Here is a 10,893-nt window from a genome sequence, read left to right as displayed (position 1 = left end):
GACTGGTGTTCCTGCAATGGTCTGGTACCTAATACACAAAAAACTAAAGCAATCATTTTCCGGGCTAAAGGCAGAGACATTGCATCTAATTATTTCCTGCATATAAATGGTCGACTCATTGAAATTGTTAAGGTATTTAAAACGTTAGGCGTTATTTTTTCAGAATGTACGCTATGGGACTCTCACACGAATCATATTACAACAAACCTAGCTCGCACTATAGGAATATTATATAGAAATCGAGACTTACTTCCAGTCAGCACAAGACTGCTAATTTATCATTCATTGTTTTTATCTCGCATAAACTACTGTATTTTAGTTTGGGGTAACACAACATCAACAAATAATAGAATCTTGGCAGGAACGCAAAATAAAGTAATCAAGATCATTACAAATTCACCCCCAGACTGCTCAGCAGATATCTTACTCAAGAGAATGAATCTAATTAGCATCGAGAACATGTATAACTATCGCCTTTGCAAAAAATTAAGAGATGAAAAGAAACAAAACAATAACCTCCTAATTACTCTGGCAAACTTGCGAAGAAGTATGCATTATTATAAAACTAGACATCCTGAGTACTGGGCAGTGCAACGTAGCCGCACTAATTATGGAGACCAAATGCTGCGACACACATTGCCGATTATCTTAAATTACTTTTTCGAAAAGGGCACTGACATGACACGCATTTCGAGCAAAGTTCAGAAATTTATGCCTTTAGTACGCATCCAAAAGTAATCCACAGAAAGTTCATGTAAGCAATTGCTCTAATAACTAATGTAATATATGTTCAACACCTTTTATGAAAGAACTTTTCCTAATTAGATTTTTTTTCCTTACAATAATCCATTCTACTTTTATTTCTTCATCGCCAATGTTCTGTGTGATCAATATTTCATGTCATGTTGAACAGGACTGTCTATGCAGCATTGTATGTAACAACGCTTCATGAAAGTTGTACATAATGAATTGTATGTATATGCATTCTGTGCGCTCTGCTGCTCCCATTGTAACCACGGGGGGCGGGAGCTTGTCAAGCTGCTGTTCAGCAGCTTTTTTCTCTCACCTCCCCATGTTTTGTAAAACAAAAACATGAAATAAACTGCATTTGTATTTGTATCCCACAGAACACTAAACAATGATCAGAAAATGATACCGGTACTACACTGTAGCTACTGCTTTCGTAATAACGTCCGACGACACATAAATGCGATCTAGTCGGGCATGGCTTTACCGCTGAAAATGTGTGAACCTCACACAACGCGTGCCTTCTAAACATTCGGCCACATCATCGAGGTTGCACGTGTCTATAATTTCTGAGAGTACCTCAGTGCTTCTGTCCTAAACGCCCGTGCACTGGTTTTGTCACAGCCTCCGAGGACGCAATTGAAGTCGCCCATGACGATCAGGGATTTCTCACAACTGAAGTACCTTTGTACGTTTTGAAAAAAGGCTGTCCTCTCATCCACCGCATTTGGGGCGTACACACAAATGATGCGCCAATATGTTTTGTCGTACAGGAAGTCAATCAAAACAAATCGATCCGATGGACACGCCGCATATGCCTGAACCTCAAGTCCCGGTACATTCCTTACAAAAATGAGACAACGCGCAGACGTGCCTACGGCGTGGGCTGCTACTGCAAAAAACCTAGACGTGAAACGTCGCACCATGCTCCCGGTCTCTTCTTCCCCGTCAGTTTCTGTTTCCTGCACTGCCAGGACGTCAATGTCATGCTCAGTCAAAAGGCGGTACACCTGGCTCTGCTTTTTCTTGCTTGACAGTCCCCTGACAATAAGTGTACCAGTTTTTATGGGGAACGCATGAGCCATTTTCATGCAGAATAAAGAGGCCGGGAACATGGCGCTTACCGTTCGCGTCTAGCGCTTGGCTAGACGACATCATTGACACCGGAGCCATCCGGTGCTGGTGCCAGGCCTGGCTGCGGGGGCGGTTTTTCGAGGGCTCTCCTCTCCGTTGACACATTTGGTCGTGGCCGGATGGAGGACCGCCGTCCTTGGGTCGTTTTTGCCGGCGGCTCCTCGACGCTGGGGGCTTCCGCCTTGTCTCCTTCGGTTCCGGTCTGGGCGTGTGGCCGCTTCGCTGGAGCAGGGACGCTGGTCGTGCGAGCGCCGCTCTGGTCAAGGTTCTCCTCGGTCAGAGTCGCTGGCTCGGTTTCCAGGAGCCCCGTCACGCTTACTCCATCACTCGACGCCTCCACCTCTTTTCTAGAAGGTTCTGCTCCTTCAGGTTTCCGTCCGGCATTGCTACTGGAGTGCCCCGAGGAGTCCGTCGACCTGCTTGCTTTTCGGGTTCTTCGATGCCTTTTGCTGATTCTTCGGCCTCGACTACATCCATCAGTAGTTCCGCAGAGTCGTCTTTCGACGGACCGCCCGCGGCCACCGCGTAAGTGCGGACACACTCGCTATCCGCGTGGCCGTATACGTTCCTTCGGCGACACGTTCCTGGTGTGGCAGGTCTTCCACTTTCAAGCCGTGGTTCAATTTCAGTAGGACAATCCTTGCCGTTAAGCTCTTGTCATTGACGCCTTGATTCCGCCACCGCTCGCGCGTAACATCGGTCACTTTTCCAAACGCCGCGAATGCCGTCCGGAAGTCGTCGTCGGCCACACCGTGAAGCATCCAGTGTAGCCGCAGCTTTACCTGCTGGTCTCCGGGGTCAATGATGAGGCAGCGGCGTTTCTTGACTTGCAGTTCATTGAAGGCGAGCAACTTCTTAACTGCCTCCGTGGTCCGCAAGGTAACCGCCCACACATGGTTGATTTGGTACGCCCCCAATGCGACCACGTCGGGGAGCGTACCGGTCTCGGCCAGGGCGTCACAGAAGTCCTCGACTCGGAACGGCCTCGCTCGCACATCGCCGTGAAGAAAAACGGTCTTGAAAACAACACGTCCTGTTGGCAGTGTCGGCAAAATAATCTCGTAATCCTTATCATAGCAGTCATCGATCCTGTTTCCGCGGCCCTCAAAGGCCGCTATCGCCGCTCCGCTGGAGCCCATGACCCTCCGATCCATTCAGCTCGGCTGCCGGAAGCAGAATGCCACTGAGCTATAGCGGCGCTTTGGTTGTCTTTACTGCCTGTTTCATGCGCTCTCGCAGATGCACAGCGTAGTCCATGTGTAAGCGAAGCATGCGCTTCCTGCGTCCCCCAGTCGCGCCGAAATTATTCTCAGTTTGCAGAAGTCTGTTAAGGCACGGAAGTTCATGTCATGAAAAAAAAAGACGAAAAAAAAACTGACACCAACCTCAAGCCGCCAGTGACGATTGAACTCACGTCCGCTGGTTTACAAGACCAGCGCTCTGCCACTGAGCTATAGCGGCGCTTTGGTTGTCTTTACTACCTGTTTCATGCGCTCTCGCAGATGCACAGCGTAGTCCAAGCGTAAGCGAAGCATGCGCTTCCTGCGTCCCCCAGTCACGCCAAAATTATTCTCAGTTTGCAAAAGTCTGTTAAGGCACGGAAGTTCATGTCATGAAAAAAGACGAAAAAAAACTGACACCAACCTCAAGCCGCCAGTGACGATTGAACTCACGACCGCTGGTTTACAAGACCAGCGCTCTGCCACTGAGCTATAGCGGCGCTTTGGTTGTCTTTACTACCTGTTTCATGCGCTCTCGCAGATGCACAGCGTAGTCCAAGCGTAAGCGAAGCATGCGCTTCCTGCGTCCCCCAGTCACGCCAAAATTATTCTCAGTTTGCAGAAGTCTGTTAAGGCACGGAAGTTCATGTCATGAAAAAAAGACGAAAAAAAACTGACACCAACCTCAAGCCGCCAGTGACGATTGAACTCACGACCGCTGGTTTACAAGACCAGCGCTCTGCCACTGAGCTATAGCGGCGCTTTGGTTGTCTTTACTACCTGTTTCATGCGCTCTCGCAGATGCACAGCGTAGTCCAAGCGTAAGCGAAGCATGCGCTTCCTGCGTCCCCCAGTCACGCCAAAATTATTCTCAGTTTGCAGAAGTCTGTTAAGGCACGGAAGTTCATGTCATGAAAAAAAAGACGAAAAAAAACTGACACCAACCTCAAGCCGCCAGTGACGATTGAACTCACGACCGCTGGTTTACAAGACCAGCGCTCTGCCACTGAGCTATAGCGGCGCTTTGGTTGTCTTTACTACCTGTTTCAGGCGCTCTCGCAGATGCACAGCGTAGTCCATGTGTAAGCGAAGCATGCGCTTCCTGCGTCCCCCAGTCACGCCAAAATTATTCTCAGTTTGCAGAAGTCTGTTAAGGCACGGAAGTTCATGTCATGAAAAAAAAGACGAAAAAAAACTGACACCAATCTCAAGCCGCCAGTGACGATTGAACTCACGACCGCTGGTTTACAAGACCAGCGCTCTGCCACTGAGCTATAGCGGCGCTTTGGTTGTCTTTACTACCTGTTTCAGGCGCTCTCGCAGATGCACAGCGTAGTCCATGTGTAAGCGAAGCATGCGCTTCCTGCGTCCCCCAGTCACGCCAAAATTATTCTCAGTTTGCAGAAGTCTGTTAAGGCACGGAAGTTCATGTCATGAAAAAAAAGACGAAAAAAAACTGACACCAACCTCAAGCCGCCAGTGACGATTGAACTCACGACCGCTGGTTTACAAGACCAGCGCTCTGCCACTGAGCTATAGCGGCGCTTTGGTTGTCTTTACTACCTGTTTCAGGCGCTCTCGCAGATGCACAGCGTAGTCGATGTGTAAGCGAAGCATGCGCTTCCTGCGTCCCCCAGTCACGCCAAAATTATTCTCAGTTTGCAGAAGTCTGTTAAGGCACGGAAGTTCATGTCATGAAAAAAAAGACGAAAAAAAACTGACACCAACCTCAAGCCGCCAGTGACGATTGAACTCACGACCGCTGGTTTACAAGACCAGCGCTCTGCCACTGAGCTATAGCGGCGCTTTGGTTGTCTTTACTACCTGTTTCAGGCGCTCTCGCAGATGCACAGCGTAGTCCATGTGTAAGCGAAGCATGCGCTTCCTGCGTCCCCCAGTCACGCCAAAATTATTCTCAGTTTGCAGAAGTCTGTTAAGGCACGGAAGTTCATGTCATGAAAAAAAAGACGAAAAAAAACTGACACCAACCTCAAGCCGCCAGTGACGATTGAACTCACGACCGCTGGTTTACAAGACCAGCGCTCTGCCACTGAGCTATAGCGGCGCTTTGGTTGTCTTTACTACCTGTTTCAGGCGCTCTCGCAGATGCACAGCGTAGTCCATGTGTAAGCGAAGCATGCGCTTCCTGCGTCCCCCAGTCACGCCAAAATTATTCTCAGTTTGCAGAAGTCTGTTAAGGCACGGAAGTTCATGTCATGAAAAAAAAGACGAAAAAAAACTGACACCAACCTCAAGCCGCCAGTGACGATTGAACTCACGACCGCTGGTTTACAAGACCAGCGCTCTGCCACTGAGCTATAGCGGCGCTTTGTTTTTTTTTTTATTTATTGCCTGGCTTTGACATTACACAACAAAATGGCGGGACACAATATAGTCAGCCTGCCAGGGGCTGGCTTCGTCACATTAAAATTCCTTTGGGGCCATCAAAGGCTCCACCCTTGACAGCCACTCGGAGCCTCGCCAACAGATTTGACACTCTCAACAAACCGGTGCACAGTTTCACGAAAATAAATTCGTGCTGGCCTCGCGTCGGGATCACAGTAATATCCTGCCATTCTCGCGCGCCAAATACTGTGGAGGCCCAGTAACATTATCAGATCAAAAGGTACTCCGTCCTCGTTTTCAATGGGCAGATACTGTATTCCATGGGGGTGAAGTGGAAATTGTTTCTTTATAGTCCTTTGAAGTACGTCCCAAAAGTAAACCCCTTCCCAACAATGCAGAAAAACGTGATCTATCGTTTCTGGTTGCTTGCAGATAAGGCAGTGATGACCCCACGGAAGAAATAAGCCCTTATCCTGTAAAAACATTTTGACTGATAACGTTCCAGTGTGCAACGTGAAAAAAAAAAAGTTTTAACCCCTGGGTCAACGTGCATTCCCTTTACCCTCTTTAACACATTCCTTCCAGGGCCTCCACTGTACAAGGCCCTATACATGGGTTCCGGCAAGACAACTTCACAATCCTTATACAATTTTTGCTTGTTCACTGTAGATAAATATTCGTTGGAAAACCTCGTTGAGAGAAATCGGACACTTGCGACAACTTCTCTGAAGTACCCAAAAATTCCGCCCGACAGGGTTTCGGTTGCAACAACAAAGTCAGGCAGCGCGCGCCCCAGCCTTACTTGGCACACGGTGCGCAAAAACGGATCACTGACATCACGCAGAAACATAAATCTGTTAACAATCTGCCGCAAGAAAAGGTGTCCCAGACCCACTCCACCATCCTTCACTTTTCTAAAAAAATTCGTCCGGCTGCACCTTTCCGATTGTGCAGCCCACACAAAAACAGCAAAAATTCGATGTAGCTTTTGTATGCTCATTCTTCCACAATGCAACACTTGCATCGCATACCACACCTTACTGATAAAGAAAAGGTTGCACACGGTGGCTCTAGCGAAAATTGATAAGCCTGTTCCTTTCCATCTTTCCGCCTTCTCACGCGCATCCTGGGTCTGCACTCTCCAATATGTTTCGCTATCGCGATAGCTTTCTAGCGGTACTCCAAGGTACTTCGTTGGGGTCTTCACCCAGGGTACGTTTGCAAAGTGGTCCATCGTCGTTTGCCATGCTCCGTGCCAGAGCCCCACTGACTTAGACCAGTTCACTCTGCTGCCAGAGATTTTGCAGAATTCAGCGACACATTCAACGGCCTCTTCTACGCCTTCTCGATTAACGGAAAAAACCGCTAAGTCATCCGCATATGCCAGCAGCTTCACCTCCGCAGCTTGCAGTCGAAAACCAGTTATTCTCTCGTTTCCGATGATGTCTAAACACAAAGTCTCGATGTAGATAGCAAACAGAAGAGGGCTGAGGGGGCAGCCTTGACGTACCGAACGCTGCACACGAATGGGGCCTCCAGACTCTGGTTAACAATCAATCTCGTCGTACAGTTCCGATACGCCAAGGCGACTCCCTCCCGGATAACATACCCAACATTCACATAATCAAGTATGCACAGCAAAATTTTATGCGCGACACAGTCGAACGCCTTTTCGAGATCAAGCTGCAAGATGGCAACGCGACTATTTGTAAAATCACAGCACTCGAGCACACATCTTGCCTTGTGTATGTTAGAAAGAATAGACCGGCCTTTTATCCCGCACGTTTGGTGGGGGCCAACAATTTCCTGGATTACACTCTGTAACCTTTGCGCCAACACCTTCATATAAATTTTATAATCGACATTTGTGAGAGCAATTGGCCTGTACCCTGTTACGTGTCGTAACTTGTCAGCTTCATCCGTTTTCGGAATTAGGACAGTATGTGATTCACCATAAGACGGAGGCAATTCACGTACGTCGTAAGCTTCATTAAAGACCGTCTTCAACACTGGCGCGATTCTGCTCTTAAATGATTTGTAAAACGCCGCGCTCAACCCGTCTGGTCCTGGTGACCTCCCAGAATTTAAATTGTCCATTGCCATTTCTACCTCTGATTCGGTTATCGCCAGCTCTAAAACGTCTTTCTGCTCGTCGCTGAGTCGCGGCAGTGCCCCAAGAAACCTGTTCTTAAACGTATTTATGTCTGCATCCTGTAATGCGAAGAGCGCCTCATAGTACTCAAAAAACGCACGCTGTATATGTTCGCTTTCGTCTGATAAGATGCCACCCCATTCTATGCTATCAATGTGATTTCGCCGAGCATGAGCCTTTTCAATTCCCAACGCTCGTTTCGACGGCGTCTCCCCTGCTGCTATATCTTCCGCTCTGGCCCGCACCAATGCTCCACGATAACGGTCCTGTTCTATTAGTTGAATTTTCTGCTTTATTTTCCTAATGTCATCGATCCATTTACCTGGCGCTTCACTTTCCTTTTCTAGCAGTTTTGCAAGCATACATCTTAGATTGCGTTCGTTTAGATTCTCTTCGTACGCAATGGCACTAGATCGTTCGACTGCTTTAATTTTAACCTGTTCTTTGCAAAGTTCCCACTGTTGCCATATTCTCAGTTCACTACTAGGCTCTATTTTGCTTATTTCTTCAATTACTGCACAGCTAAATCCATCGTCCTTAATTAGCTTGTTATTTATTTTCCACATATCCCAACTAAAAGCACTGCCCCGTTTTTTCAATCCTATCCCACTACTACTAAACAGTGGTCCGAAAAAGCCACCGGCACTACATGGTAACTGTTACATTTTGGAATCACATCCAGCTATACATAAATGCGGTCAAGCCGAGCATGGCTTGTCCTCTGAAAGTGTGTGTACTTCACGCCGCGCGCGCCTTGCAAACACTCTGCCACATCCTCAAGGTTCCATTTATCTATCATTTGCGACAGTATCTTCGTACTCGCGTCCCTGAACACCCTTGCACTGGTCTTATCGCAGCCACTTAGGACGCAGTTGAAGTCGCCCATGATGATAAGCTGTTTCTCGGAACAAAGACGCTGTTCAACACTTTGAAAAAACGCAGCCCTTTCGTCCGTAACATTTGGTGCGTACACACAGACAATTCGCCACTCAATGTTCTTCAATGTAAAATCGATAGCGACACAGCGACCTGACGGACACGAGAAATGAGCTTGCACGACAAGACCCGGCAACTTCTTTACAAAAAGGACGCTGCCAGCAGATGTACTTACCTATCGCATGACTCACTACAGCGTAGAATCTAGACGTGAAACGTCGCACCATGCTCCCGGTCTCTTCTTCCCCTTCTACTTTTGTCTCCTCCACGGCCAGTAAGTCAATATCGTGCTCTGCTAAAAGCCGGTAAACTTGGCTTTGCTTTTTCTTTCCTGCCAAGCCCCTAACATTGAGTGTGGCTACTTTCAACGGGGTTACAGAAGCCATTGTCGCAAATAGTGAAGAGGCCAAGAGCATGGTGCTTACCCCATCCGTCTAGCGCATGGCTAGACGCCGTCGTTGCCACCGGAGCCATCCGGTGCAGGCCCCTGACCTTGCCGCGGGGCTGCCTTATCGCCGGCACGCTTGTCCGCCAAAACGTTAGGTTTCGGTCTGAAAGATGACCGTCGGGATTGAGCAGTTTTTGCTGGCGGCTCCTCACCACTGAGAGCTGCCGCCTTGTCCCCTTCGTTGTCGGTCAGGCCATGAGGGCGCTTGGCTGGGGCGGTGCCGCTCACTGAACGGGCGGAGCTCTGGTCCTGCTGTTCCTCGCTGATCATTGGCTCGGCGTCCTTAGTTGCCAAGACGTTCTCCCCGTCTGCCGACGTGCTCGCCTGACTCGAAGGTAATTCTTCCTCTTCGAGTGGCTTCCTTTGGTTGCCGGGTCCACTAATGTCTCCGCTGGGAGGCCCTGATGCGTCGGTCGTCCCGGAAACCTTGCCAACTTCCACTGCTCCTTTCGCCGCCTCCTCCGCCTCGACGACGTCCATCAGAAGCTCTGCCGTGTCGTCTCTCGATACCGCACCGGTAGCCACCGCGTATGTGCGAACACACTCGCTGTCACCGTGGCCATAACGCCTGCCTTTGGAGCACCGGGGTACCTTGCATTCACGTCGAACGTGACCCGTGCCGCGGCACCGTAAGCACTGCATAGGCCGCCCAGGCACCACAACAAGGGCCAACTAGCCGGCGACCCGTAACTGGTGTGGCAGGTCGTCAACCTTCATACCGGGTTTCAGCTTCAGGAGAACAGTCCTGGTTGTAGACCCCTTCTCCTTGACGCCTGAAACACGCCAACGCTCCCGGTTCACCTCCGTTACATTCCCAAAAGCCGCAAGAGCCGTTCGAAAGTCGTCGTCGGCTACACCGTGCAGCATCCAGTGCAGCCGTAGTTTCACCTGTTGGTCGGCAGGATCGATGATAATGCAGCGCCGTCCTTTGACATCCAGTTCCTTTAACGCTGCCAACTTCTTCGTTGCCTCGGTGCTGTTGAGCGTAACCGCCCAAACGTGGTTTACCTGATACGCCCCCAACGCCACAACGTCGGGGAGCGCACCAGCGTTGGCGAGGGCGTCGCGGAAATCCTCGACCCTGTAGGGCCTAACTCGCACGTCGCCGTGCAAAAACACGGTGTTTAGAACAACACGACCGGTAGGCAACGTAGGCAAAACGATTTCGTACTCCTGTCCTTCCTTCTCTTCAATCCTGTTTCCGCGGCCATCGACGGCCGCTATCGCCGCTCCGTGGGAGCTCATGATCCTGCGTCCGTACACGCCAGTGGCCGGAAGTAGAATGATAGCGGCGCTTTGGTTGTCTTTACTACCTGTTTCATGCGCTCTCGCAGATGCACAGCGTAGTCCAAGCGTAAGCGAAGCATGCGCTTCCTGCGTCCCCCAGTCACGCCAAAATTATTCTCAGTTTGCAGAAGTCTGTTAAGGCACGGAAGTTCATGTCATGAAAAAAAAGACGAAAAAAAACTGACACCAACCTCAAGCCGCCAGTGACGATTGAACTCACGACCGCTGGTTTACAAGACCAGCGCTCTGCCACTGAGCTATAGCGGCTTTTTTTTTCTTTATTGCCTGGCTTTGAGACAGAAAATTGGACAACACAAAAAAACAACAAAAGACAATAAACGCTATGTACACACGACTTGTGGTCAGCCAGCATGAATCTGGCTTCGTCCAATTAAAATTCACGCAACGTACAGAGCGGCTCTAGTCTTGAGAGCCACTCCGGAGGCTCGGCAGCGGCTTTCTGAATGGCCAGAAACATGTCCATACTTTCGCGAAAGTAAATTCTGGCAGGTCTTGCGTCCCTGTCACAATGCCAGCCTGCCATTCTGGAGCGCCATATACAGTTGAGGCCTGTCAGCATTATTAAATCGAAAGGCACCCCATCCTCATTTTCAACACATAAG

At 49.4% G+C, this 10,893-nt stretch overlaps 10 non-coding genes and 1 pseudogene across 10 annotated transcripts; all 11 read right to left on the bottom strand.

Moving 5' to 3' along the window:
• Positions 1-3,270: 3,270 nt before the first annotated feature.
• Positions 3,271-3,342, bottom strand: TRNAT-UGU (transfer RNA threonine (anticodon UGU)). The gene has a single exon. It is a non-coding gene; the product is annotated as a tRNA-Thr (tRNA).
• Positions 3,343-3,529: 187 nt separating this feature from the next.
• Positions 3,530-3,601, bottom strand: TRNAT-UGU (transfer RNA threonine (anticodon UGU)). The gene has a single exon. It is a non-coding gene; the product is annotated as a tRNA-Thr (tRNA).
• A 188-nt stretch (positions 3,602-3,789) lies between these two features.
• TRNAT-UGU (transfer RNA threonine (anticodon UGU)) lies at positions 3,790-3,861 on the bottom strand. The gene has a single exon. It is a non-coding gene; the product is annotated as a tRNA-Thr (tRNA).
• Positions 3,862-4,050: 189 nt separating this feature from the next.
• Positions 4,051-4,122, bottom strand: TRNAT-UGU (transfer RNA threonine (anticodon UGU)). The gene has a single exon. It is a non-coding gene; the product is annotated as a tRNA-Thr (tRNA).
• Positions 4,123-4,311: 189 nt separating this feature from the next.
• On the bottom strand, positions 4,312-4,383 carry TRNAT-UGU (transfer RNA threonine (anticodon UGU)). The gene has a single exon. It is a non-coding gene; the product is annotated as a tRNA-Thr (tRNA).
• Positions 4,384-4,572: 189 nt separating this feature from the next.
• On the bottom strand, positions 4,573-4,644 carry TRNAT-UGU (transfer RNA threonine (anticodon UGU)). The gene has a single exon. It is a non-coding gene; the product is annotated as a tRNA-Thr (tRNA).
• Positions 4,645-4,833: 189 nt separating this feature from the next.
• On the bottom strand, positions 4,834-4,905 carry TRNAT-UGU (transfer RNA threonine (anticodon UGU)). Its single transcript has one exon. It is a non-coding gene; the product is annotated as a tRNA-Thr (tRNA).
• Positions 4,906-5,094: 189 nt separating this feature from the next.
• Positions 5,095-5,166, bottom strand: TRNAT-UGU (transfer RNA threonine (anticodon UGU)). The gene has a single exon. It is a non-coding gene; the product is annotated as a tRNA-Thr (tRNA).
• A 189-nt stretch (positions 5,167-5,355) lies between these two features.
• TRNAT-UGU (transfer RNA threonine (anticodon UGU)) lies at positions 5,356-5,427 on the bottom strand. Its single transcript has one exon. It is a non-coding gene; the product is annotated as a tRNA-Thr (tRNA).
• A 3,450-nt stretch (positions 5,428-8,877) lies between these two features.
• Positions 8,878-10,228, bottom strand: LOC149334485 (uncharacterized; annotated as a pseudogene).
• A 237-nt stretch (positions 10,229-10,465) lies between these two features.
• TRNAT-UGU (transfer RNA threonine (anticodon UGU)) lies at positions 10,466-10,537 on the bottom strand. Its single transcript has one exon. It is a non-coding gene; the product is annotated as a tRNA-Thr (tRNA).
• Between the last annotated feature and the right edge of the window lie 356 nt (positions 10,538-10,893).

Source organism: Amblyomma mixtum, chromosome 8, assembly GCF_055824585.1.
Source record: "Amblyomma mixtum isolate Tamu chromosome 8, ASM5582458v1, whole genome shotgun sequence".
NCBI lineage: Eukaryota > Metazoa > Arthropoda > Arachnida > Ixodida > Ixodidae > Amblyomma > Amblyomma mixtum.
The sequence above is the reverse complement of the archived record's forward strand: the minus strand, read 5'-3'. Positions and strand labels throughout refer to the sequence as shown.